Below are 26,986 nucleotides of genomic sequence, written 5' to 3'. Positions count from 1 at the left end.
CTAATGATGCTGCCTAAGGGAAGCATGTATAATGTAAACAGAATTGGTCCTAGCACTGAACCCTGTGGAACTCCATAATTAACCTCAGTGGGTGAAGAGGACTCTCCATTTACATGCACAAACTGGAGTCTATTAGATAGATATGATACAAACCACTGCAGCACAGTACCTGTAATACCTACAGCATGTTCTAATCGCTCTAATAGGATATTATGGTCGACAGTATCGAACGCTGCACTGAGGTCTAGCAGGACAAGCACAGAGATGAGTCCACTGTCAGAGGCCATAAGAAGATCATTTGTAACCTTCACTAAAGCTGTTTCTGTGCTGTGATGAGCTCTGAAACCTGACTGAAACTCTTCAAATAAACCATTCCTCTGCAGATGATCTGTTAGCTGTTTGACAACTACTCTTTCAAGGATGTTTGATATAAAGGAAGGTTGGAGATTGGCCTATAATTAGCTAAGACTGCTGGGTCTAGAGATGCTTTTTGAGTAAAGGTTTAACTACAGCCAGCTTGAAGGCCTGTGGTACATAGCTGATCATTAGAGATAGGTTGATCATATTTAAGATCGAAGCATTAATTAATGGCAGGACTTCTTTGAGCAGTTTTGTAGGAATGGGGTCTAAAAGACAGGTTGATGGTTTGGAGGCAGCAAATATTCAGAGAAACAAATCTCTTTCATTTTTATCTGTCATCAGTTTTCTGTAACTCCAAACGAAACACATGACTGTCACACCCACACATCATACTCATCATCATCCTCATCGTCTGACCATCGTCATCATGATAACGATCGTCGTTCTTGTTGAGCGATGATAATGCTGTTCGTTTTGGAGCCACCAGATGGAGCTAGTACCCTCTCCTGATTGCATTTCAAAATAAAAGCCTGCGGGTTTTTGAGCAGCAGAGATTGGACTCAGAGAGGAGTGAAGAAGGGAAGAGATCTCACTCTGCCACCAAAAACAGCTCTTAGACTACATCACTGACTTTCTAGGCAGTTATTTTTGTTAAAGCCCCAGATTGCCAGTGGCTAAAAATATAAAGTAAGTTTATAAATTATTTTTAAATCAACTTTCCAGATGTATAACAAAACCTCAGATACGATGCTGACTCGGAGGATTGTGTATTTATGTGTTTTTGTAAAGATAGAAAAAGAAAATATGTCGCTCAGCTTTTAGAACCGACAGGAAGCCCAAACATACATTTGTATCATCAAATACCATGTTTTGAATTAATAACATTTTATTTATTGTTTTAAATTAGCATTTGAATCAGTATTACATATACCTCATATAATAGTATTATTATTATTATTTGCAATGGTGAAGCTCAGCATTTATACTTTCTTTATTTTTTATTTTGCTGAATCATTGAGACTGAAATAATTAGAATGAGATTTTACAACATGTGTTTCCTTTGCCCCCGAAAATACCAAAAGAAGACAGTTCTTTATAGTCATAACGAACGTGATGATTTATGTCATAGTTCATTAACATAAGCCAAATCACAACCACTGAGGCACTCATTTATTTGTCCATATACTTTTATTTATTTATTATCTCACTCCTTTTGCCTCTTCTTATTGTCCTTGTCTTCAGCGTTGTGCTGCTCTGTTGTTGGTTAATTGGCCCCTTGGGGATAAATAAAGTCTTCTGATTCTGATGATCAGGACCAGGTAATTCTATTTCTAGATTGAAGGTTTTTATTTGCAATTTGCGCACAGGACCAACAGTCCATGCACACTGGAATTATTGTGCAGAGCCCTCCAGGTCAAGTTACACTTTTTACAAGATATAGACAAAGCAAATAAAAAAAGGAAAATAGAAATAAAGGAAGGAATGTAGCAATCATAGTGAGGGTGGTAATACACTTCCTAGTACTGGATTAGATTGGATTGGATAAAACTTTATTAATCCATCGGGTGGGTTCCTCCAGCAAATTCAGTTCAATTGCACGCATAACATTGCACTTATTAATGAATCCTTCATACTACACACATGTTCTAACTTGCAGGTCATTCAGGTACACAGGATGCAAATAATGCTGGACAAAGAGAAAAAGGAAGAAAATAGAAAAATAATTGTTTGGGTTTTTTTAAGGAGTGAAAATAGGAGAACGCGAGAGCCTCACACCTGGGCCACTCAAAACCTCAGGTCCTCTGAAGTTACCTGAGAGGTGAAACAGTGAGCGCGTGCAAATTTTCCACACACCCCTCGTTCCGACCGGAAGTTCGGCTGGGTGTTTTGTGCTGCACAGTGAGTCATCGCGAGTTCAGGAGACGATCTCTGCCTGGTATTCGCTTTTCTGTCCAACAGCAGCGCAAACCCGCAGAGGCGAGCGGAGCGCACGGAGCGGGGGACGCCAACGAAAAACGTCTGGAAATATAGATTTCTGTGCGGGATAACGGAGGCTGGCGCGAGCTCGAACCGGACTTACAGGATGAAGTAACGCGGGGGAAAAAGGTTCGAACATCCAGGAGACAGTAAAGACACAGGAAGAAAGGTGAGTCAAACGATCCCAAACTTCAGTCCAGACGGCGGATCTGAGCGTCGTCTATTTACTGGAGCACACGCACTCCCTTAGGATTTTTATTTTTCAGTGAAGCAGCTTTAAGTAGACCCGTGTGTGTGTGGGTGTAAAATAATTTTAGTGTGTTTAACTGTGGATGTAAGTTAAAAAATGAGAATTAAATTTTATCCGTGTACAGATTTTATTTCTGTGCCAGCAGATAGACGCATCCCCTCCTTCTCTAACTGCTGTCGTGGAAAAAAAAAGTTGGCTGTAGTTTTGCTGCAGCAGAAATTTGGCTCGTTTTTGATTTAAAAAGTGACAGATTATCGCTTTAAACTCACAGGGGCTTTATTTAAACCCTAGATTCGGACTATTTTGGGGTGTAGGGGTGTTTTCGGGGGCGTTTGGTGAAGTTTGTTTCGGGAGAATTTGTTTCCAGCTCGGTTAGCCGCATTCCTGTTAGCGCTGCTAGCTCCGAGTTAGCTCTGAGCGGGTTTAAGGTGCTGAAACGAAGAAGAAAAACTGGTTAAAGTTTGTTGTCAAAGTTTTTTTACGGCGCTTTTCGTTGCTGACCTTCAGTGTTGTTAACCTGGTTAGCATCGTGGGCTGGGCAGCCGTGTTTCTGTATGTTTACCTGCTTTAAACTCTGATTTTTGACCCACCTGAGCAGTCAGGTAAAGCCACCTGTGAGCTCCAGGTTTCCAGGCTGCTTCGGCGTGTTTTAAGGTGGTTTTGATCTTAGTTCTGTCTCTTGTTTATTCCGCCATGTTTCTCGCTTTTAATCGTTCACGTGTCTGCAGCTCATAATCAATACAGTTCACTGATCGACTAATCGATTAACTATCGCGGCTTTTATGTCTTTGCAATCTGAGAGGTTTTATAAGGCAGCATGAAAGAGTCACTTTTATTTTCTTGTACCTCCTTAAAAAAATCTTAAAGTACTTGTTTAAAATACTTTAAATTTAAACTAAGGCCATTTCCTATTTTTAAAATGCGCGGACATGGGAGTAATCTTTCCAATAATCTGTTTATCAGACATCACAGATTTTAAATCAGCTTAAAAAAGTGCTGCTGTAGTGCAACAGCAGGATGAAAGAGTTCCCGGAGAGGCAGCTGATTCCTGAGCACCTTTAATGTGATGTCATTCACACCTTTCTCTAATAAAAAACTAAACACCTGCACATCCACCTGCCCAGCACTGTGTGAAACAGTGAAGCCGTCCTCTAATCCAGGTGTGTCAAACTCATTTTACATTTGGGGGGGGGGGGCTTGATTTTTAACTCACGGTTTCTGTTAAACTGCAGGATCTAACATTCAACCACATCTGGCAGCTCATACTGGGAACAGTTTAATCACCTGTATATAAAACCATTACTGGAACAGCCCAATCATGAGGCACATTCATCTGTGGCCTTGATTCAGTAGACGTCCTCCAGGTTTCGTTGCAGCACAGACTCTCAGGGTGTTTGCTCATATGAAAATCTCAAACACGAGGCCGACACTGTAGGAGAAGTATGTGGGTAAAAGCGAGCACAGTTACCTGGACCAGTTTGTTTTATTCAGTAAAAACGGTGTGTGAGCTCTTTAACGATGCTCTGTCATGTTCAGCTCATATGTGCGTTTACTCACCCCTGTCGTGTTTGATCATTGATGACCAATGCAGAAATAATAAAGAGGAGATTTAACGTCACAACAATAATAATTTAATCCAAGTGGTCTTTAGAGTCCTTAGAATTCTCTTAAGATGAAATGTGATGTGAGGTTTTCAGAGTCGTTGTGTCAGACGTTAGTGTGAAATGTAAAAATAACTGTTGAAGCGTTTTTGGCTCTGGAGGCAGAGCGAGTCCAGATGTGCAGGGAAAACACTGAAGCCCGAACTGCCCGCCTTGTGTGGGTGAATGACATGAAATTGCCAAACATTAGTTTAATTTACAGCAGGAGTGGGCGATATGAGTTATGTCACAATATTTCTAGAACATTTGGGATCATCCTACCAGTGATGCTTGCATCTCTGCAGCAGCGTCTGTAAATGTAAAAGCAGTGACTTTACAGACAGTGACGAGGCGTTAGCACTGGAGTTTACATGTGTTTACATGTGATTTGCAGCATCTGCTCGATGGTGTGTGCTGGGTGTTGAAGTAGCTCCTGCTTTAGGTACTAAATCATCATCATCACAGGCTGCTCTCGCTCTCAGACATGTCTGGCCTTGTCTTGCTGTTGCACACATTAGGGAACTTAAACATGACAACATGACGCTATAATATCAGTCCAAGTTTTATACCAGCGTTGGTGCCGATGATATGATTATAGAGGCACATGGTCGAACATCGCCTGAAGAGTTTGTGGCATGAGAACTGCAGCGTGTTGGGATGGTTGCAGTAAAATCCTGCATGAAGCGATCCTCGTACATGCTAACGACCGTCTGTTTGATTATTAGACCACAACCTTTAGATATACAAAATACACGAGTATTTGGGTGTTTGGTGCTGATTTCCTGGTTGTTTGCATGTTTGCTTACTGAATATGGATGCAGGGATAATAACACACATATTATTTTCACTGTAAGCCGACTGCTGATGCCTCGAATGGGCCTCAGATAAACATTTTTGACCCGCATCGCTTTAGGTGGCGTCTTTTAATGGCTGCTGAGGAGAGGAGGAAAACCTGTTTGGCTGCCCCTGTGAGACCTGGCTGCTGGCATTTATCTGCCTCCTGCATATGGGTCATTAAAAGGTCTTCAGTGACAATCAGGAAGAAGAAGCTTTAGAAATGTTGCCGAAAGTAGATGCCAACCCTCTGGGTCGTCTTCTTTGTTTTGTCTTTTGCTGCGTCTTTAACTCTGTTAATGGTACAGAATCTTTTAATATTGTTTAATGCCTGTTTGAGTATTTTTAAAAGCCTGTAGAATCTGTAAAGGTGTATATAGCCTTGTAGGGGTTTTTAACATGTTTAGAAGCTTTAACTGTGTCTGAGTTCTGTTTAGTGCATCCAAAGTCTTTAAAGAGTGTTGTGTTTAAAGTCTAAGGGTGTCTAAGCTGGATGTCCGTCTGTGGTCTGTTGAGTAGTTAGCTTTGAGATGCTAACAAACAGAAACCAGACAGTCTGTGCACGCATCCAAACCTCCACAGTGTAAACGGCTGAAACCACCAAATGATGTCTTCAGGTTCCTTTTTCCTGCCTGCAGCCTCACGTACTCTGTTATAATAAATATAAAGCATCATTTAAGTTTCCTGTATTTTAAAAAGGTCTACAGAAAGCATCGATGTCGTTGTTGCTCTCACAGCCTCTACCTTTGCAGGCCGCCTCCTCTTCCTCCTCCCTGATAGGGAGCAGAGGCACACGGCAGGGCAGAGAGGGGGTGTTAGAAATTAAAATCTAGTATTATCCGTATGTCAGGCAGCTGTACATTCCTCAGCCAAGCCCAGATCGCTGTAACCGAAATAACACTGACAGCAGGCGAGTGAGCGAGGCCACAACAAGAGAAACAGAGAGAGAGAAGGGGGGGGTCTGAAAAAGATAAGACTGGCAGTCGCCGCCTCCTCCACCACCTCCTCCTCTTTGTGTCATAAAACCACTGAATCTTTATTTTTTGAGTCATGTTTATAGTTTAAAACAAAAAGAAACATAAAAAACTCTTTAAAGTTTCAAGTGAAAGTTGTTTTTGTTTTGTTTTTTAATTCTTTTTGTCTTCTTGAAACCTAAAGACGTTCCCAGGGATTTGTGATTTCTTCTGTTATCCCATAATTAAATGATCTATACTTATAAAATGACACCAGTCCTCTGCACTGGGACCAGACCAGTGTACAGAAAAACACCAGTTAATGCTAATGGAGTCTTGCAGGGTAGCTGAACCCTGTGTCCTTGTGCAGCCACAGATTACATTTTCTTAGCCAAGTGTGCAAAGGTGTGTTTGTCATCTTCAAACAGTCGTCCGTTTAATCACGGACAAGCCTCACGCTTTTATTTTGAAAGTTTGACTTTTTATCAAACAAAAGGGGAGGGGGCATTAGTGAGCTCTTTTGTGAATGGGGTCCAGGTCACACAACCTTCCCAACCTCCAAGCAGTCTGAGATGGCCTCCCCTTCCTGAGCCTGAGGCTACGTCCACACTAATGCGTCTTTGTTTGAAAACACACTGTTTTCTCTCCGTTTTGGCCGCCCGTCCACACTGAGACGGCGTTTTCCCCGAAGGAAAAAACAGCGTTTTGAAAACGCTCTCGAAAACGAATACATTTGAAGGTGCTTATGTGTCGCAGTGTGGACAGAGAAAACGGAGACTTCATATCAGTCTGCTCCAGAGCTTTTCTTCCTTTTTCTAATTCTCACTCGCTTTTGCAACTTTGTACTTTTGTGTTACTCGCAGCAACGACTCCACCTCATTGTGAGTCCATTTAACAAACTCGGTGCTTTTCCTCAACATTCTGCTGCCACGTTTCAAAGAGACGGAAGTAAATAAGCGGCAGACAGAAATGAGGCAGGGCAAATCTTCTTGCGCTTCACACATGTGCAGCACTGGAACGTAAGCGTTTTCGGCCATTTCAGTGTGGACGCACAACTCTGTGAAAACAACTGAACACGCTAGTGTGGGCGCGGAGCGTTTTCAGACGAAAACGCCATTTTCAAATCTATCTGGGCCAGTGTGGACGCAGCCTGAGGGAGGTCTTCCTTCCCACTGTTACCAAGTGTTTGCTCACAGGAGGTCGTCTGATTGTTGGGCTGTCAGTATTTACAGTATAAAACACCTTAAATGTGACTGTTTCTTGTAAGTTGGTCCTTTGCAAATAAAACTGACTTTAGCTGAACTTAAAACATTGAATAATTCTGAAGTGCACACTCAGGCCTGTGAGTCCCGTTCAGCCATGGCTCATCTCTGCCAGTCAAACACACTTCGTATACTGAACTGTACATTTATTGTCTTTCAAGAAGTCATTTTTATTCAGTGTTTTCATAAAAGCCTCATTTTTATGCATTTCTGCTACTATGGAGAACACGTGAGTTGAAGGACCAGTTGGAAACCTTTATCCAGCTGCTGATGTTGTCATTGCTGAGCTCTGCAGTCTGAGTATCACTGAAATGCAGCCACGTGCTCGTTTGACGTTTTCACTCATTTCCTCTCTTTCCCCCACGAGCTTGCTCCCGTCTCTGTTCCCGGCCTGCACCACTACACTTGAGCCCCGTTCCCATTCGTACCTGCTCGGATCGACTCCCCGCGGTTTTCAGGGTTTTCCATTAGGTCATAGTACCTGCTCGCCAGGGGTCCCAAAGCGATTCGTACAGATATTAAAATGTGACGTTGTCAGGCTGCATGCCATCGATTGGCTGGTCAGTGGCGTCACTCGATGAGTCACGAGCGCGTCTAAATCACGAAAATCAAAACCACCATTTTTGAAACTGCTCAACGTGGGAAACGGCTACTCGTGGTCCCCGGGTCTGACAAAAAGCCACGGACCGAGCAGCAGGTATATCGTCGTGACCGCAACGTGAGTCACCGCGCCCTCGGTTATGTCTTCTCAGGCGCTCAGAAAGAAAACCAGAGGAGGTGAATCACCCTGGAGACGGGCCGTAGCTGTGATGGTGGTTGATGTGGTATGGCTAAAAAATCCCAGTTTGAGTCTGTGATACAGGAAAATGCCATCCCTGCACACACGTCAGACTGTGTTTGTGGGAATTTTGTGTTCAAACTATAAAGAAAAGAAGATGATGGAGATAAATCTGACTTTTGAAGTTTGTTGTCCCACAGATAAGCCCTGTCCTTGTATTTGAATTTTAAAACTCAGACTCGCCGTGTGGCTCGGGTGGAAGAACGCGTTACTTTGCTGGTTTGTCTGTTATTAACCCTTGTGTGGTGTTCATATTTTTGTTACTCAGCCAGTGTTCATGGGTCTGGTGGACCCGCTAGAGTTTTGGCTTTCCAAATTAACACTATCAAACAATTTTATGTTAAATTACTCAACAGATGTTTACTTCATCCCAATTACAAACCATATGAACAGCAAACATGGTTAATTTTTTCCCTTTACCTTTGTTAGATCACATTTATGAATTAATGTGCTTCTCGTTTTTTTTTTTTTTTTTTTATAAAATGTTATAAAAAAATAAATCCGTTATAATCAAGTGGAGTGAGTGTAAAGACACAACACATTTACACGTGAAGCAACATGTTTCACAACTAAATGGCATCAGCTGCTCATCAATGGTGACATTAGGCCCAGGGTTGTAAAACAGGGGGAGGTGGTGCACACACTTATCCCACACTGTCCTGATGGCAGCTAGCTTGTCTCTCTGCCGTCGAGCTGGTCTGTCGTCTCGGTTATCAAAACAGATAATCCTGGAAATTTTGTGGAAGTTTTCCAGAGACACTGATGCACGGATAGGTTCTTGCCGGTTTCTGCATCCCACAGGGATTCTGTCGATTCCCCTTTGGACCTTAAAACTCCTGCAAGGATAAAAACCCCAAAGTAGGCCTTTGGGGTTCTTAGATTAATTTGGTCTCCTTCCACCTCTCTCCAAAAACACACCTTCCTTCTAGATTACTGCAATCCAGAATAATTTTCTGGATGGAATCTGGGATGAAAAGCTCAAATGAAGACTTGATGTCCTGCACATGAGTACCTGTCAGCCGTGTTGGCCCTGGCTGATCACAGTAACAGCTCTGCAGGGTGGCTCATTTCTTGGGCAAGAAGACCATTCAATTTCACCAGTTATTGACATCCATATTTCTTCACTTGCTGTCTGGTGGGCTTGTTCTGGTCCTGGAGCTGGCTGTAGATGGGGTACTCGTCTTCGTTTTGTTACTAAATGATGCTCAACCTCATCCTCTTCTTCAAAGTCACTGTCAGACTCTGAATTTTCAGAAATGTGAAATATTCTGAAACCTCTTTGTCAACATCATCATCCGAAGCTCCTCTCTCTTCCAAAATCAATTGGATGGCCCTCGCAGCAGATAATCTTTTGCCATCTTGATCAGTTGTGATAAAGAACCACACTGGCAAAGTCTTATTTATAGTATTATGCCCCTAATTTGCAGGTGGGACAGGGTATGAGAAAATAAAATTTGGATCCCTCAAGAAAGAGGGTAAAATGTGCGGGAATGTCAGAGCAGACGGTGTTTATAGTTGAATTTTCAACAATGCTGCAACTTTGTGCGGAGCAGGAGGGGAAGAAAACACCATCAGCAGCACCAGAAAGGAGGAGGACAGAGTGTGGGAACACAGGACCTACACTTTCAACACTTTTATTAGACCTGGGTCCAGTGGACCCGAACACCTTGTATGTAATGTAAATGCATGGGGGGAGGTACAGTATGAGGTCATTCAGAGAAAATAAGCCAAAGCCAATGAATTTCAGGTTGAAAAAATAATTAATTGTTTAATTTTTCTTTTGAGAAAAACTGAAAACGGGTCTCACAGACCCGAACACCATACAAGGGTTAAATAGGATTAGATAATGGATGAAAAAAAAAAATGAACAGCAGAAACTTTTCTCTTCATCTGAAACACGTCTGTGAGGCTTTTTAAGATGTCGTAAACAGCTCTTGGTAAATGGCCTGTATTTGTATAGCTTTACTACTCCCTAAAGACCCCAAAGCGCTTTACACATCCAGTCACGCACACATTCACACACTGGTGATGGCAGCTACAGTGTAGCCACAGCCACCCTGGGGCGCACTGACAGAGGCCGGGCCCTCTGACCACCACCAGTAGACAACAGTCTCATCACATGTTTGCCAGCTTCAATGTTCAAAAGTCAAACCATTATTTTTAGCAGCAGTGTGTGGACTAACAGGCAGCTCTGGCCTGTCTGATTGTTTTTGTGGATAAAACTGGAATAACAGAAGATCCGGGACTCTGAGCGGTGTGAGCCACGAGGTGGTCAGAGGAAACGCTGGCGACGTGTGTGTCGCTGTTTCACATCCGTGCAGTCGCCCAACAGAAGAAAGTATAAACGAGAACACAAAATTATTAATATCAGGCGCAGGCGGCTGCAGAAACTGTAGGCGATTTGTTAATGATTCATTATTTGTGAATCATCGTGACACGGCAGCTAGCCGCTGGTTTTACAACGTCAGGTGACGCGGTCGGTGGTGGGTGGGGCCTTAAAACTCACGGCCCAGCTCGCTGCTGGAATCAGATGTTCTGTTAAAGTTGGCGTGCTGCTGTGCGACACGCTCGCGGCGTCTGATTTAGGGTTTTCATGCTCAGTTTGTGTCGTTTTGATGCTCGGGGTGTTTGTCTGGTGCTGGCGTTATTTCTCCACGATAACCTTAAACACTGAGGCAGGCTGATGGTGAGCAGCGAGCACACAGGAGAGCTGAAAGCAGTCTTCTGGTTGTTCAGGCTCCTTTTCGGGCCCAGCTGTTATTAAAAGCTGCTTTACAAACTCACTGAGCTTCCCCCCCCCATCTGTTTCTCCTCCTTCCCAGCGCTCCGTCTCAGTTTTCCCTCTCCTGGGAGACTTTCCACCCTCGGAGGTTGAGCTCGGGGATCTCTCCCTTTTCCTCTGCTCTATTTCCACCTCTCCTTTTCCTCCTCCTTCCCTCCCTCCATCCTTTTCTCGGAGTGGGTTTCCAGTCTGGCAGGCTGGGGATCAGATTACTCGGAGTCTCGGAGGCTCTCTGGCGAGGTGGCATTGCTGGAGGAGGAAGAGGAGGAGGGATGAAGGTAGGAAGGAGGAAAGGAGATCGGGTTTCACATCTCCAGCGCTCCCTTCTGTCTGCCTCGCCTCCCTCCTCCTCCTCTCCCCCCAGCAGCCTGGAGACAGAGTGGCTGAGCCAGGGAGGAAAACATGCAATCCACCCTCCTCCTCCTCCCCCCCTCCCCCTCCATGCGGCCAGCCTCTGTGCAGATAAATAAAGGCAGTAAATGGGAGCTGAGCGCACAGAGGGACGATTCTTCACCTCCGTCCCTGCAGAGAGATTTCATGTCCTCCTCCTGAGCGTTTTTCCTTCTCCTGGATTTGTGGCAGAGGTCACTCGGGTGTAGATGAATCAGTTTGTGTCCATGCGTTACTTTTTCTAACATGGTGACCCAAAGTGTGGGCCGAGGACCCCTGATGGGCTGCTTGGATACCGAGGAGGGCTCGGGCTGATTTATAATGAATACTGTTTAAGGAATATATATATAATAAAAGTTTGGTTGGAGATTTTTCTAGGTGAAATCTTTGATGGTGATTCAGATGATTTTTCTTTCTCACTCAGGTTTTGTAATTTAGTGAAAAATGTCTTTGAAATATTTATATTTTAACACAAAGCTGAACTAATGAAACATTTTTTTTACAAGTAATGTTTAATGTTCTTCCTCTTCTGGCCTGTTTTTGATCCAGAACTTGTTTTGTGTCTTAATCTGGAAAATAACGATGTATGATGTAAATCACCCTGAAGGAGACGCCTCAGCTTCAGCTTGTGATGCTGAGAGTTGTGTTAAAGGTTTGTGTTGTCAGAACATAGTTTGAACTGGCCTGCAGCAGTCTGTGTGAACGACTGAGCTGCCCACCCGCTGCTTCTGTAAGCATGTAAGCCTGCAGCTTGTTGGATGTTGGAACGTAGTGTAAAATGCTCCCTATGAATTCCCAAACTGATGAATGCAAATAGCTGAATTTATCGACATCAGCTGAAGGTCGAAACCTCCTCTATGCTTCGACCTCGTCCTTCCTCCAGCGGCTCCAGCAGACCTTCAGTGGTATCGATCTCAGCTTTAAATACACACCACCCATCCCAGTAAATAATTCAGCAGACCCCCCCCCCCCCCCCCCCCCATGAAGACAGATGAATACCCTCTCTGCTTCACGTCAAACCGGCTCTTTTAAATGTGATTACTCGTGCGGTCATGTGACTGCAACGAACAGGGCTGATTTCCTCGACTTCAGATATCTGAAGTCTCACCAAACCACAGCAGAGGAATCGGAGCTTTCTGTCCCCTCATCACAAAACCTCGTTACAAAACAAGACTTTACAGTGTTTGAAGCAGAGTTGGTGTCACCAACTGGCTCCAGTCAAGTTTGTCTCACTCTGGTATTATTGTGGGGTCTTTACTTTAAGTGATTTGGTGCTGTGTAAAGAAAATTGAAGTGAAATTTCAAGCATGAAGTAAAGATGATGTATTGGAGCATCTGCAGACCAAACACACATTTCCTGGACATTTATAGACAGAAATGATTTCTTTAGTTCTGTTTGACCACAGCTCTCTACATAAGTATGACTTCATTCTGTCAGTTTGTTTTTAGCAGAAGTTAACTAGTTGAAGTTAGTCTCCTTTAGGAAATCTGTTGTTGTTTAAAGGAAGTCTGAGGTTGTCTGACTGATTCATAGGAAGAACTGTCAGACGTCTGTTTCAGTTCCTCCTTCATTCTTCAGGCAGATTTGTTTTTCCTAATCCTCCTAGCTGGTGGGGGCAGTGGTGATGGCCCCTGACCTCCATCCTGACCCCTCCCCTCCGTGTCCAGCTCGTTAACGGAGCCGTCTCCTCCCCACCTCGATCGTGGACTCAGGATTCAGGTGACGGTGGATCTCTGCCTCGGTCCTCCAGCCTTCATGCTGTTTGCAGTAATCAGTTTTGCACGAAGTTTAATGTGTGCACTGGGTTGTTCTCAGAAACGGCTGAATCTTATAGACCTACACAGCGAATAAATGCCTGAGCAGCCCAGGCTACCAACACACAGACAGTCAGCAGGTAACCGTACAATCTGTTTTTGTGTTTCGGGGGAAATAATTGTTACAGCATCACGAGCATCCAGCAATCACACGTTCATTTAAACTCAGATCTTTTTTCCTCATAAATTCAACTTTTTTTATTTGTTTTTTGTGAAGGGTGTGTTTGAGTTTGGGCTCAAGTTTTTTGAGTTTCAGAAGACCGAAAGCTTCTACGGCACTTTCTCTATGTGAGAACGACAGTTCATCGTTAATCAGCTTCATTGAAATTGTTGTAATCTGCTCTGAGTGCAGGTGGAGGCGTCTGCTGGACTGAGCTACAAACGTCGTCGGGTTAGTTTAGACACAAGTATCAAGCACATTGTCGTACGTATTAGTAAAGGTTGGATTTCTTTGTCGTCTTTTTAATGTCAAAGCAGAAAATCTTATGCGTGAGTGTCACATTGGCGCTCCCTCTTCATTTACTGCCCTGTTCCCACTCTTTTTTTTGCCAGTTCTTAAGTGGTGAAAATAAGCAGAGTCTGGTTTTTAAGTGCTTTAGAAGTTTGAAAATAAATCTGAAGCTGAACTATGCAAACTGTTTGAGGACCGAGCCGTTACAGCCGAGTGTTTACGGTCCTTTTCTGTCTCAGTCGGTTTGTCTTGTACGACCGGCACCCCTCAGTTTTCCCACTCTGCCCAGGGTCTGTGAACACAGCGCCGCTCCCTCCTGGTTTCTGCTCGTTAATTTCAATTAGCTCTGGCTGCCGGCTGCTGTTCGCTTTGATGCCATTAGTGTCTCATCCCTGCGCTCGTCTTCCTCTGTTGGTTTTGTGAAAGCTGGGATCTGAGACGTGGGACATCTGAACGCTTTGCTTCCACTTCCTTGCAGCGCCGTCCAGTCCTGCGGTGCACGCTGAAGACTCCGACGCTGTGGAAAATGTAGGTGAACAGCTCAGTACACCTGTCACCGCTGCAGGTGAGACAGTTGGAGCAGTTTCCACATGTTAATTGTAATCTGCCCGAGCATCACTAAGAGCATCCGACAGGAAGACGAGTCACATCATCAAAGTGCAGAATTGAGGTCAGGAGGGTTGGGTCAGGTTAAAACGTCATTGATGCTCTTAGCTCCTCCCCCTTTAAGGAAGCTGTCTTCCGATTGACCGCCCCTCGTAAGCACCGTGACCAAAGGCAGCGTTTGCATTTGTAGTATTCCACACGCACGGCTGATTGTCGGGCTGCAGCGCCTCGTTCAGGGTCGATCCTCTGATGTTTGTTGTGTTCGGGGGTGGTGATGTAAAACGGCGAGTTTGGTGGCCAGCGGCACTGGCGGTTTCTTTGGGAATCAGGTTGACGCAGTGTGGCCTGAGGCGAAGCAGACGCACAAGCGCTATAGCGAGGCTTCAGCGGCGTTTAAATGCTGGACTTTGTTTTCTCTCCCCGCTGCAGACAGACCTCCTCCTGAGCTCGTCTCCTCTCTGGTCCTGCCATGTGTTTGTTTATGTGCCGGCACAGCTCGGGCGCTTTGCCCGTCTGCTTTCACACAAGGACGACTGGTTTCACTGCTTTCCTGTTAGACTGTGGTTTCACAGCATCTCACACGTCACTCAAACGCTGGAATTTGCGTGTAAACATCAGCTGCCCCGGAGCACTCTAAGCCCAGTTTAAAGCAGAGCTGACGGTGGCGGCTGATTATTAAAAATGAGTCTTCAGGTGGGCCATAAGGCAGGTTTTTAAACTGCTAGTACATCTACACGTCAGGTGATCACAATACTGTGAACTGTCTCGTTCAGTTTGTTTTGGACAGGAGGAACGACGTCAAGGCCAAAGCTGTGAGAGGTGTGCATGAGGTACACTATCAGAACTACAGCTCCAGCTAAAGGCAGGTGGACCGGACGTCCAGATCTGTTTATTGTCCTTATCTGACCAATAGCGTGGCTGCTGATATTCACTGACAGGCTGTGCAGGCAGGTTCTTCTGTTTTGAGTAACTTACCTGTTTGAATTTAGTTAAATGTCCAAAATAACCTCTTCAAGAATGAATTTCAGCTCCCATCTGAATCCATGTTTATATTCTAAGAATAATTCGGAGAGGTGTGTGTGTGTGTGTGTGTGTGTGTTAATAACATGCAGTCAGCATGAACTGAGCAGCTTGCTGTTTCTCCCTCCCTCTCTCTGGCTGTCGGGCTTCCTTTAAATAGCTGGTTGGTGTAAACAGCTCGCCGTGACGGTAAATCATCACGGGCATCATGAGCACTCACCCAGAGCTCACTGTCACCTGACTGGATGGATGGCGGGCTGCTTCTCATTCACTTCTTAAAGGAAACAGCCTCCACCTTATGACCATAAACATCCACGCTGTTGCGTCTCCACAGACCTGTAAACACTGCCACATTTGTCTTACTGCCATAGGATCTCTGTTTGTTTTTAAATAAAGTTTGGAGTTTTATTTTGAAAGGCCGAGCAGAAATGCAGCTGAGGAATGCTTTGACATGTGACTGATGTCCACGCCAGGATCAAACTGGCTGTGTGAGGCGTTTATTTAACCGCCCTTCTGACTGAAGAGGATCAGAACAGATGATCTCACTTAGAGTAACACAAACATCGCCACGAGGACTTTCTGGCTCTGAGTCGTTGAGACCTTCAGTTCAGCTCATCTGGTCAAAACGATTGATTTCAGCTCGAGTCCGGTTATCAGAGTGGAAGCGGTTTGTAAGTTTCACGCAGTCATGGTAAAGCGTTCAAGCAAGCGTGTTGTTTCCCTCACGGCTTTTCCAATGTGCACTTTTTTTTTTTTTTAAACTAGGTCTTTTTATTAAGAGGTTTTCCTTTTATACATATAAACATATATATTATACATCTAAACAGGAAGAAAAAAGGATTACAGATCTGTACATTCGGGTTAACTAGTACATTTAGGCTGTAAAGTGGGTTCAGAAATGTATCTTCAGCTGTCAAATAAAAGGAGAAAAAAAGAAAGAAAAAGGGAAATATAAACAGATGTATGATATTTCCCAAAGTAACACAATCCCTGCAAAATAATCCCATTCATTCCCACCCAGGTCACTGCCCGACACCTGAACACTGATTTCCACACCTGACATAAGAGAGTTTGCTGAAAAATTCTTATAGATTTTGAAATTTCCCAGTAGAGTTCTGGAGTGAGTGTCTTATTTGACGCCATGAGGTCATATAACCACAGTTTGTGAGTGGGGGGGGAGCGTCCTGCCACCTCAGTAGGATTGCCCTCCTGGCTAACAGGGAACAGAAAGATGTCGTCTGTTTTTTTAGAGGCGTAGAAGCACCTCATTCCCACTGATGCCAAACAGAGCAAGAAGGGGGCCAGCGTCACACTGAGAATCCTGGACAGGTATGAAAAACATCTGTCCAGAACTGAACGAGACTGGGACAAGACCAGTACATGTGGACCAGTGAGGCTTCAGCAGTTTTGCATCTGTCACAATGTGGAGTGATTTCAGGATGGATACGGGACAGTCTGGATGTTGAGAAATGGGCTCTATGCACCGTGTGAACTGGATTAAACAGTGGCGGGCGCATAATGATGTTGTGTTGACATGTTTGAGTATGGAGGCCCATGTTTCGTCAGAGAAGGTTACGTCTAGGTCTTCTTCCTACAGTGTCTTGAGCTTGGATAAAGAGGTATGTCTCAATATGTCTGTGAAGGTTCTCAGTCATCCAGGTCATCGTAGTCAAAGGAGCTTGCAAAGAAAAGCGTCTGGACTTCTTTAAGTTGCTTGAAGACGTTTCACCTCTCATCCTCTTCTCGGATGAGAGGTGAAACGTCTTCAAGCAACTTAAAGAAGTCCAGACGCTTTTCTTTGCAAGCTCCTTTGACAGGTATGTCTCAAATTTAACATTTTATTCTAAAGCAGGGAAATCAGCCCTCTGTTGGTTGGATTGAGTCGTAGGATAGTTTCTAATAGTGGAGGCTTGAGCCTGGAGTCTGGGAACAAATAAAGTGCCTGGCTTGCAAGTATCTGAAAAAGTGTGATGGTGGAAGAATATATTTGTTAGCAAGTTGTTCAAATGATGCTGGTTTGTTGGCTATGAATAGGTCCTTAAAGCAAGTAATTCCACTTCTGTGCCGCTCCACAAACCCACCGTCCTGGGTCGAAGGTTTAAAGAGATGGTTAGATGGGGCTGAGAAGAGTTTAACCCTTTACAGCCGATCGGAGCGGGCACGCTCTGTTTTGCGTAACTATTTTTAAATCCCGGTAGCTCTGCAACCAAGTAAGCTAGCGCAATAATTTTTTTTGCATATGAAACTGGAGGAGTTGTACTTACATCTTATGCCATCAGCTTGTCCTCGGTCACAGTTTCCTTCCACATATAGCTTTGCAAAAACTGCATAAAAATCACTTGCAGCAACAAAAACATGATATTCCAGAAACACGCTTCGCCGATCCATCAGCTGTTTGTAACACTTCCTACGTCCATCAGCGCGAACTATCACATGACCGCATGACCTGCCCGAAACCGGAAGTGACGTCATTTTGCGGAAATGTAGTTTTTTACGATCGGGGCCTTATGAGCTTGTGTTTTACTTGTTATGTGTTTTAAAAAGTTATGTTTGACTTTATGACTTTCTGTGTCGTTTCTGGGATGCTTAGGACTCATATTGCACTGCTGGAAATAGTTTATTTTGATGCATATGCTGTTATTTTGCAAATTTGCACTATAATATTTATTTTCGTTTTTCCTGCAGTATATAAAAATTGGTGTATTTCAAAAATAAAACTATGAAGACACTCAAAATAAATTTCCTGTGGTGGGAAACTAGTTTGTGTAACTTTTTTGTATTTACAGTTTTGAGGGATAAGCCTCTTAAATTTCTCTAACTAGAAATATATGTTAAAAAAACAAACGATTTTCAATTTTTTTGTAGTTTATTGCACTTTTTTGCAATTTATGTAATTACTATGCACCTAATGCAGACATATTATTAAAGTTTGGGCTATAATGGTTGTATTGATGTATAGCAACTTGAAATGCTCCCAAAAATGGCTCCACAGCATGTAAAAATATAATATAAGCTCTGGCGAACTTGGTTCTATGGTAGGTCTTAAAGGGTTAAAGTATGTCCTAAACTGGCCCCATATTTTTAATGAGTGTACCAGTACGGGGTTGGGGATGGAGTTGAACGACGAGGATGAGAGTGGAGAACAAAGTGCAGCTGGTAAGGATATACTGTTGTCACTATGCAATTCCATAGTCAGCCAGTCAGTCGGGACGGGTATTAACATCTTCATGGGGACCAAAAATTGGTAGTTTTACTATACTTGTGGGGACATACAGCCCTCGTGGGGACCAGGATTTTGGTCCCCTTAGGTTTGAAGGCATTTTTGAGGCTCAAAATGTGGTTTTAGTGTCAGGGTTACAATTAGGTTATGGTTAGGTATTTAGAGTAAGGGTCAGGGTTAGGCATTCATTTTTGATGGTTAGGGAAAGCATTATGTCAATGAGATGTCCCCACAAGGATATAAATGTGTGTGTGTGTGTGTGTGTGTGTGTGTGTGTGTGTGTGTGTGTGTGTGTGTGTGTTCCTGTCGGCCAAGCTTGTGACCGCTCTCGTCCTCGGACATCTATTTTCTCCCCTTCTCTTCTATAATAACTCACCGCTGACACGGTTTTCTGCCACACACACACGCGCGCGTCTGGTTTGCTATCTTCGTGGGGACATCCCACTGACATAATGCTTTTCCTACCATAGTAAGAGCCCGAACCTCTAGCTGAGTATTAGTTTTGGCAGCTGCACGTAGGTGTAGTGTGAGGAGGAGGGACTGCTCACTTAGGGCCCTGACCTTTGACCCTTACAGCAGTTTGTTCAGATTTGTGTGATTAGTAATTTGCTCTGTAGCATTTTGGACTACTTTCACAGTTTGAATGTGATTTTTATTTTTTTACATATATATTTTATATACGTGTGTGTGTGAGTGATTTTACTGGATTTTAAGCTCCATTAAAGCTCAGACTCACTCGCTGTTTAACTCAACTCGAGCCGAAGAAAAAAAGGCAACAGGTGGCTGTTGTTGTTATTGTTTTTTGTTGTTGTTGTTGTTACTTCTACAACAATTATTATTTCTGGTTTCTGGACTTGGACCTGACTCTTATTTTGTCAGACTGGCTGTGGTGTGAGCAGCTTCCTGTCAGTCCTCGGTGTTGGACTCTCCTCCTCTCGGCTCTCTGGGTGTGAATATTAATTTGCTCTGAGGACATGGGCCTCCTCGGCTGCATAAAGCCTCCTTTGAGGAGGCCTCTGCGCTCAGATAAAAAGGCTTCTGTGCCCGAGGAGGCGAGGAGGAGGCTCCCCGTCTGTCAGCCACGCTGTTCCACTTATCTGACATCAACACTGAGCTAATGATGAGCTGCGTTCATGCCCGGAGAGCTTAAGGAGGATTTTTTTTTTTTTTAAAGGTGGTCCTTCAGAGGGTGCACAGTCTTGGAAGGTGGCGTTTGGTCCTCGAGGCTCCTGGGAACACTTTCATCAGTCAGTGAGGACGATGATCCGGACTGATTTGAACCCGTGCTTTCCTGACCTCTGTTTGGGTTTTCAGCCAGGCAGAAAACGCTGCCGCCTTAATGATGATTGATGATGTTAATCAGGTACACGTGCTGCAGGTATGATCATCACTGAGTTATAACCATGTCGTTGTTTTCCTCTCTCTCAGCTGCCGCCGTGATGTTGGCTTGATCTGACTTCTACACTACGTTTCCCATGGAGCCGTGTACCGAGAGGCACATTATTCCACCATGGACTCAACAGTCAGGTACACACACACACACACACACACGCTACACTACACTACACTACACTACACTACACTACACTGATGTGTCACATCTGCAGAAAATACAAACAAACTTTATATTTTGTGGACGGCTGCGGTGATTACTCTGATTGCCTGGGCCTGTCTTGCGCTTCAAGGAGATTAACCTTTGACCCTAGGGTTGTTTAAGAAAAGGCTGGCCAATCAGGAGGCTTCCTGGCTTTTAATTGCAGGCTCTGATTGGGTCATTGGAGCTGTCATGTGGTTTGATTAACAGCAGAGCAGGAAGAGCACTGATTACAGCAAGCCGATGGCTGCATCTCCATCAGAGTGTGTGTGTGTGTGTGTGTGTGTGTGTGTGTGTTGTAGGGGAAGTGTTTAAGAAAAGCTCTGGAATGTGTGTAAAAGGTTAAATCTCCCTCAATGACAGTTTTTTTTTGTGTTCTCCGGTTTGATCGTCTCTGTGCTGTTGATCTTTTAAAGGTCAAAAATGTTGACAGTCAGGTTGGAAAGGAGGATCCTGTCAGCTCGGCGCTTCTGTCTGATATTTTTGGGCTGAATCGTGACACACACACCTTAGTACAGCCTAATCAGAGTGGGCGGGGACGCATGCTCGCACCGCTTTGCTGCCGTTGCGTCCGGCTGGCCTCGGTCAGTTAGTGCTGGTGTCACTGGGTGTTTGAAAGGATTAGACGAACACGTTAAAATGGAAAAAACAGTTTTCTGTGATGGGGGCGGGGCTACAGGAGTTGGAGAGGCATTATGTAATGTCACACCAAATTAGGGCTCTAACTAATATCGAAATACTGCTCAGGTCTCAGCAGGGGAATGAGTTACTGTGAAGATGATGATGATGATGATGATGATGATGATGATGATGAAGGTGGCCTCGCTGCTCTTTGGGCTCTGTAATCATAATCGGGTCGACAGTGATGCAGGTAACGTGCTGCGAGGACTGCCGGACGGTGTTCAGCATGAAGACGTTTTCATTTCTTTTCCTCTTTTGTTAAAAGTGAAAAAACTTGAAGCTCCTGTTTGTTTGTAATCTCTGTGTTTGGCTCGTGTTGCCTTCAGGGTTAACTTTGATGCGACGCAGTGTTACAGCTGCAGACGGTCTGATTCTTTGGCTTCCTTCAGTCGGTTATTCACTGATGTTTCTGAAAAACAGCAAAGCCAGCTCGTTGTTAGTGTTTTATTATCAGCGTAGCTATCTGTGACAGGACGGCCATTAGCAGTCAGCCTGAGAGAACACTTTATCAGACGCTCACGTAATCGGCTGCGTCTGACATTCGTTTGCTATTTTTGGAGATTGTTGACATGTTCTTTGTCACTCGGTTAAAGCTGGAATCCTGACTGCAGTTGAACCCTGTCAGGTTTGCCCTGCGCGCCGCCGCATGTGAATGAAGCGTGGAGGTGGGGGGGCAGAGCTCCTCGGGGACATATGGGAGCGATTTGGTGCTGCAGACTGGCCGGCTCTGTTTGAAGGTCTGTCAGCGAGCTCAAACTCAGACGCCTGAGTCACCGCGCGCTGAAACAAAGGCAGCAGTCGGCCTGGTTTCAGCACGCAGTCACATACTTCGAGGAAAGTCACGAGTGGCGACGAATGCTCGGGGAAAACTGAGTTCATCACAGCTCGTGGATGGATCTGAGATAAACAAACGTGGAGAGATGAAAGCAGCAGCAGTAACAACAGATTAAAAGTGTATATTTCACCTGTTTTGAAATAATTTAAGGCCTCACATCGTTCCTGCTCTCAGGAGTCGACAGAAGGAAGCTGTGAAAATGTTAATTAAACTAATGACTGATGTCATTACTGTACAGCCACCTCAGTGGACGTGCTGACGATGAGCACTGACCTGGTTGGCTGATTAACCATCATTAACTGCAGTGAAGCCATGAGTGAGATGTCCCAGCTGTTAGTCTAACGTCCAGGCGTCCATGCAAAGAAGATTTATGAGCTTTAGCTGAAACTCACGATCAGTGATTTCTAAACTACATCTCAGTGACGTTTTGTACCTCAGGCCTAATTGCTCAATCGTGATTGGACCAGTAAATACACCCTACTATATGATGATGGACCAGTGTGCTTGAACCAGGCCAGTGCTGGTTAGTGTGAACACTGATCTGTCATTGAGTGATACACTGATGAGTGCAGGGCATCATTAACAGTGTCACATGGCTCTTTAACAAACACTGGCAAAAAACACACTTTTTTGGCTCCGTTTATTTTTATATCCATATTTGCAGTTTACACACACACACACACACACACACACACACACACACACACACACACACACACACACACACACACACACACAGGACCACCTGTATCGTGTCGTTTGTGGCCTGGCTGCATTTTCAGCGTGACACGGTGAATGAAACCATCCAGCCTCTCTGCACAGTCCAGTCTGACCAGACCACCCACACACACACCCACATACACATGGACACACACACCCACACACACATGGACACACACACCCACACACACATAGACACACACACACAAAGTTACCGTCATATTTTAGTTGTATTGTGTGTGGGAAAACTTGTTGGCGCTCAGGTCTCTGTAGTTTCCCCTCCTTCATACTGGGATGAGACGGTTTTAGCTCCACCAGAAACAAGCTGCACATCCTTCAGTGCACTTTGGTGCAGAGCTGTGCAGCCAGTCTGAACTTCTGTTAATCCCACCAAACAGAAACAGACGGTCGTCAGTGAACAGAGCCCACCTGCTTCTGTCTAACATGGTGAACATCTCCAGAAGCTCCATAGAGCCTCGTTTTCTCTGGATGAGCTTGAGCGTGACCCCCCCTACTGGAAGAGGACGTCCAGAGAGTGAGAGTGTTTCTGTTTGTAGCATGGCTTCACTATAACTGTAGAGAGGAGCCCAGGGCGGATGGATGGGCCAAAGATCTGTGATAACTGTGGCAGGATGTGATAAACGCTCTGTTTAAAGAAGGAAAGTGTGGAAGCTGAGGTTGTTTGATCCAGCATGAGGGGAGAGTAACGTAAAGCACAGTCCCATTTAACCCCGTTTACATTCAGCAATGATAGAAGTGTTTCAGTACGAGCTGAACTGGTTGACTTCCTAACGTTTGTCGTGTTCTCCTTTGTGATTCTTTATATTTTTCACAGGTTTTTCTGTGTTTCAAATATGTGCTAAAATTCTGGACCTCTCCTCTGCTGTGTGGTGAAATGCCAGCAGGACGCTGGTTTCCTGGCCCGGAGAGCTGCAGGGTGGGGGTCGGTGTTTTCCATTACCTGCTCCCCACATTCCAGCAACATTTGGAGGAGGAATGGGGGGAGGGCGGAGTGAAAAGCGAGTCTGAGGGGGAGGTGAAGGAGGAGGCTGTTAATCGAAATGCAGCAGAGATCAGCTGACTGTGGCTACAAACAGAAATCCTACTCTCGCTCAGAAACAGATTATTTAATTTGCTGGCTATAAAAGTGATAAATGGGCAGACAGACTTTGCTCCACGTGCCCCTGCAGGGTGCATCACACAAGACAGTTAAAAGGGAGTTTTTCCTTCCCACTGTTGCCAAGAGTGTCGGGTTTCCTCTGTGTGGTTGTAGGTCTTTACCTCACGCTGACTGATTTGGTGCTATATATGAAGCCCATGTGAATTGAGCTTTGGATGGGGTTTATGGGCGGGGCTTTTGTGGACAGATGGGGCGGGGCTCAGAAAGTTGAAAATTACTGAGAGGAGAGCTGCAGGTAATCATGCCTGCCTCAACACGGCTTGGCTGCTGTAATGCTGTTTTCTGGAGTCGGCCAACGATCTCTTGCTCGTCTTCAGCTATGAACATGTAACACCTGTCCTGTCTTCTCTTCATTGGCTTCCTGTTCATCACAGAATTAATTTAAGCCCTAACACTGGTTTATAAATGCCTTAATGGTCTTGCTCCTTCATACCTTTCCGAGTTACTTCAGCCTTATATTCCTTCACGGACCCTCAGATCAGCTGCTGTTGTTGTCCCAAAATCGAGGCTTAAACGTAGAGAACGAGCCCAAAACTTTGGAATACGCTGCCTTTAAATATTAGACGGGCATCTTCGTTTCCTGTTTTTAAAATGCTTTTGGAAACGCAGCTTTTTTTCGATAGTGTTCACACTGGCTTGAGTTGATATGGTTTTATGTGAGTGTCCGTGGTTGTATCTTGTGCTTCTGTTCAGCACTTTGGGCAAACGTTGTTTTTAAACGTGCTATAGAAATAAACTGGGTTTGGATAATGCAGTTTGCTTTATTTACCTTCAGACTGAAATATTAAATATATGATTTCATTATGCATCTGATTTGAGGTGTGTGTGTGTGTGTGTGTGTGCGCGCGCGTGTGTGTGCGCGCGTGTGTGTGTGTGCGCGCGTGTGTGTGTGCGCGCGCGCGTGTGCGCGATGAGCCGTTGTCTCTGAGAAGTTTTACTTTTAGTGCTGTTGTGTGTTTGTTTGCTGTGCCTCTGATTGGATTTATGACCTGGGGGGAGGATGGGGGGGTAAATCTGGATGTTGGGGGGTACCTCGTGATGGCTGGGGTCGGCATGTTTAGTACCTCCCATGAAGCCACTTTGGTGGAGGTAACTGGTTTAACTGGGACGGCTGCCTGAGCGTCCTCTCCCCTCAGGCGTGCGATTCAGGATCATAATGTTGTTTTTATGATCCGAGTGTGTTTGTTTTATGACTCAGCCGTGGCACACAGCACTGGGAGTGATGGATGGACTTGTTTCTATGGCGATTAGCATGATTAAAAACGCTTAGGGATCCTGAACTAAGCGGATCTGCTGTATTATCATATAACTGGGACCCGTGTTAGCCTCTGTCTCCAGCTTTGATCGTAATCAATAAACGGATCGTACTGATAAAAAAAATAAAAATAAAAAAAAGATCCCGTAAACCTGCGCTGCCCCTGTGGATTGTGGGTAATCTGTGCTGCAGTAACACGATGATGAAGAGTTGAAGTAAATGTTCCTCCTCCGGTTTGGTGCTGCAGCCGCTCTGCAGATCCTCTGTCGGCCTCTAATGAAATTAAGCCTCGCTGTTGCCCGCTCTGCCTCGCGCGTGCGCACACACACACACACACACACACACACACACACACACACACACACGGTGAGGGCGTGTGCCACTGAAGTGAGGCTCAGGCACTCTGTGCTTCAATTCCCCCAAATCATTCAGTTTAAACCAAAAGCATCGTTTTCTTCTGCGAGCGCACCAACGGGTCAGACTCGGACACTAAAATCAGCTCTTTGTGATGTCATCGACAAATTGAAAGATGCTTTCAGAATAAAAGCTCTGGCAGTCTGTGTCTGTGCTGGCAGCCCTCTCATGATAAATCTTACTTAATAAGAGTCTGGAAGACATCTGAGTTGCTCTTGGCCTTGACGTCATGTTACATCTGCATGTAGGGTCACCTGATGGCAGCTTAAAGTTCATCCTGTTAATAAAGTGCTAATAAACCCAACGGAAGAAGAAGAAAAGGTGCGTTTGAGTTAATTTCTGGGATTAGATGGAGGATAAGGATTAGGGCTGGGCGATATGACCCAAAATTCATATCTCGATATTTTTTAGCTGGATGGCGATATAAGATATATATCTCGATTTTTTTTTTTAAGCCATAAAGTAAGAACAAAAAGAGAGTTCTTAGTCAAAGCTGTGTCCCAGATGTCACACAGGCACTTTTATTAACATACAGCACAGATGTACATGAAAAATTACTCAAAATTAAATTATGAGCATTCATTAAATAATAATGCTCCATAAATAAAAGAAAACAAGGTTGTTTTTGTGCTAAACAAAGAGCTCACAATTGTGCAGTCAAAATGTAAACTAAAAGACGCTGAGCGTAATAACAAAGACAGACAGGTTTCACAGCTGCTCTGTTCCCAAGTTTTACTGTGTGACTGACAGCCTGGAGTTTGAAATCCGCTTCATAACCACGTCTCTTACAGGTGCCATTTATGGTCCTTATACACACACAGTACGGTAATATTACGTTGATGCACAGTACGTATCACTCCGCGAAGCTCCTCGGTAGCCGTAATGCGCCGACAATCTATCAAGCGGTGCAGCTCCGTAGCTTACCAAAGTCGTACTCAAACATTTTTGACAGATTGCTGAGCGCCGTGTACCACATAAAATCGGTTCGCGGCCATCAAGCACAACCAGAATTCATACATAAGGCGCGCTATCAACTTTTGAGAGAATGAAAGGATTTTAGGGTTAGCGCTGTTAGCTCGTTAGCGCGGTTAGCTCGTTAGCATGTTTAGCTCGTTAGCACGTTGACGCCGTCCAGCCCCACGCATGGGGCGATGCGCAGTAACTCGTTAACGGAGATTTGCCGTGTCCGTCTTGTCGCTGCCTGCACGTGAAGCGATGGGGTAGGAGGGGGAGTTGTCTTCAGTGAAGGCGAGGCGGAGTAACGTTGCGTAGAGACAAAAGTGGACGAAAGAGAGGCAAACTTGCGGCTCCACAACTATAATTATAACGTAACATAGACTATATCGATATAAAGGATATTGTCACATCTTATATCTCGTATAAAAATATATCGATATGTTTTAAAAACTCGATATATCGCCCAGCTCTAATAAGGATGGAGAAGAATAGGATTAGGAGAAGGAAGATGCAGGGGGGAAGAGGCCCGCAGCACTGCTCACCGGGGCTCGGGGTATTCTGGGTATTCTTATGCTAATCCATCGCCAGGGAAGAGGCACAGAGCAGCCAGGCAAACAATGGCAGTGGAGCCAGAAAGTCTGGCCTGCAGTCTCCCAGGCCCTGAAAGGCATGTCAGGCAGGGCGCCGACACCAACAGGAGGCTGCTGCAGCACCCAGAGGCCCGCCTGCAAGGAGGGGGCCCCTGGAGGGGCCGGGGAACGGGGCCAAGATGGAGGCAGAGAGAGATGAGGCGAGAAAGAGAAACCTGATGGAAAGCTGGAAGGATGGGAGAGAGGAGGGGGAGAAGGGAAGGCAGCAAATGGAGCATGCTAGGAGAAGAGGGAGTAAGATGAGGAGCAAAGGAGAGCAAGGAGGAAAGAACGAGAGGGAGTGATGGGATAAAGGGTTAGGG

At 44.8% G+C, this 26,986-nt stretch overlaps 1 protein-coding gene across 1 annotated transcript in view; it reads left to right on the top strand.

Annotated features, from left to right (window-relative positions):
- The first annotated feature begins 2,250 nt into the window (after nucleotides 1–2,250).
- The window catches only part of LOC147316426 (bone morphogenetic protein receptor type-1A-like), a 41,598-nt gene continuing 16,862 nt past the window's right edge, over nucleotides 2,251–26,986 (top strand). The window contains exons 1-2 of the mRNA XM_086259940.1: nucleotides 2,251–2,506; nucleotides 19,827–19,925. The gene's annotated coding sequence lies outside the window, so the exon portion shown is untranslated. The remainder of the gene's footprint in view (nucleotides 2,507–19,826; nucleotides 19,926–26,986) is intronic.

This window comes from Aulonocara sp. 'chitande type north' Nkhata Bay, linkage group LG13, assembly GCF_057382095.1.
Source record: "Aulonocara sp. 'chitande type north' Nkhata Bay isolate Kocher_YH1m ecotype deep benthic linkage group LG13, A_spYH_male_GT1.1, whole genome shotgun sequence".
Lineage (NCBI taxonomy): Eukaryota > Metazoa > Chordata > Actinopteri > Cichliformes > Cichlidae > Aulonocara > Aulonocara sp. 'chitande type north' Nkhata Bay.
The sequence above is the reverse complement of the archived record's forward strand: the minus strand, read 5'-3'. Positions and strand labels throughout refer to the sequence as shown.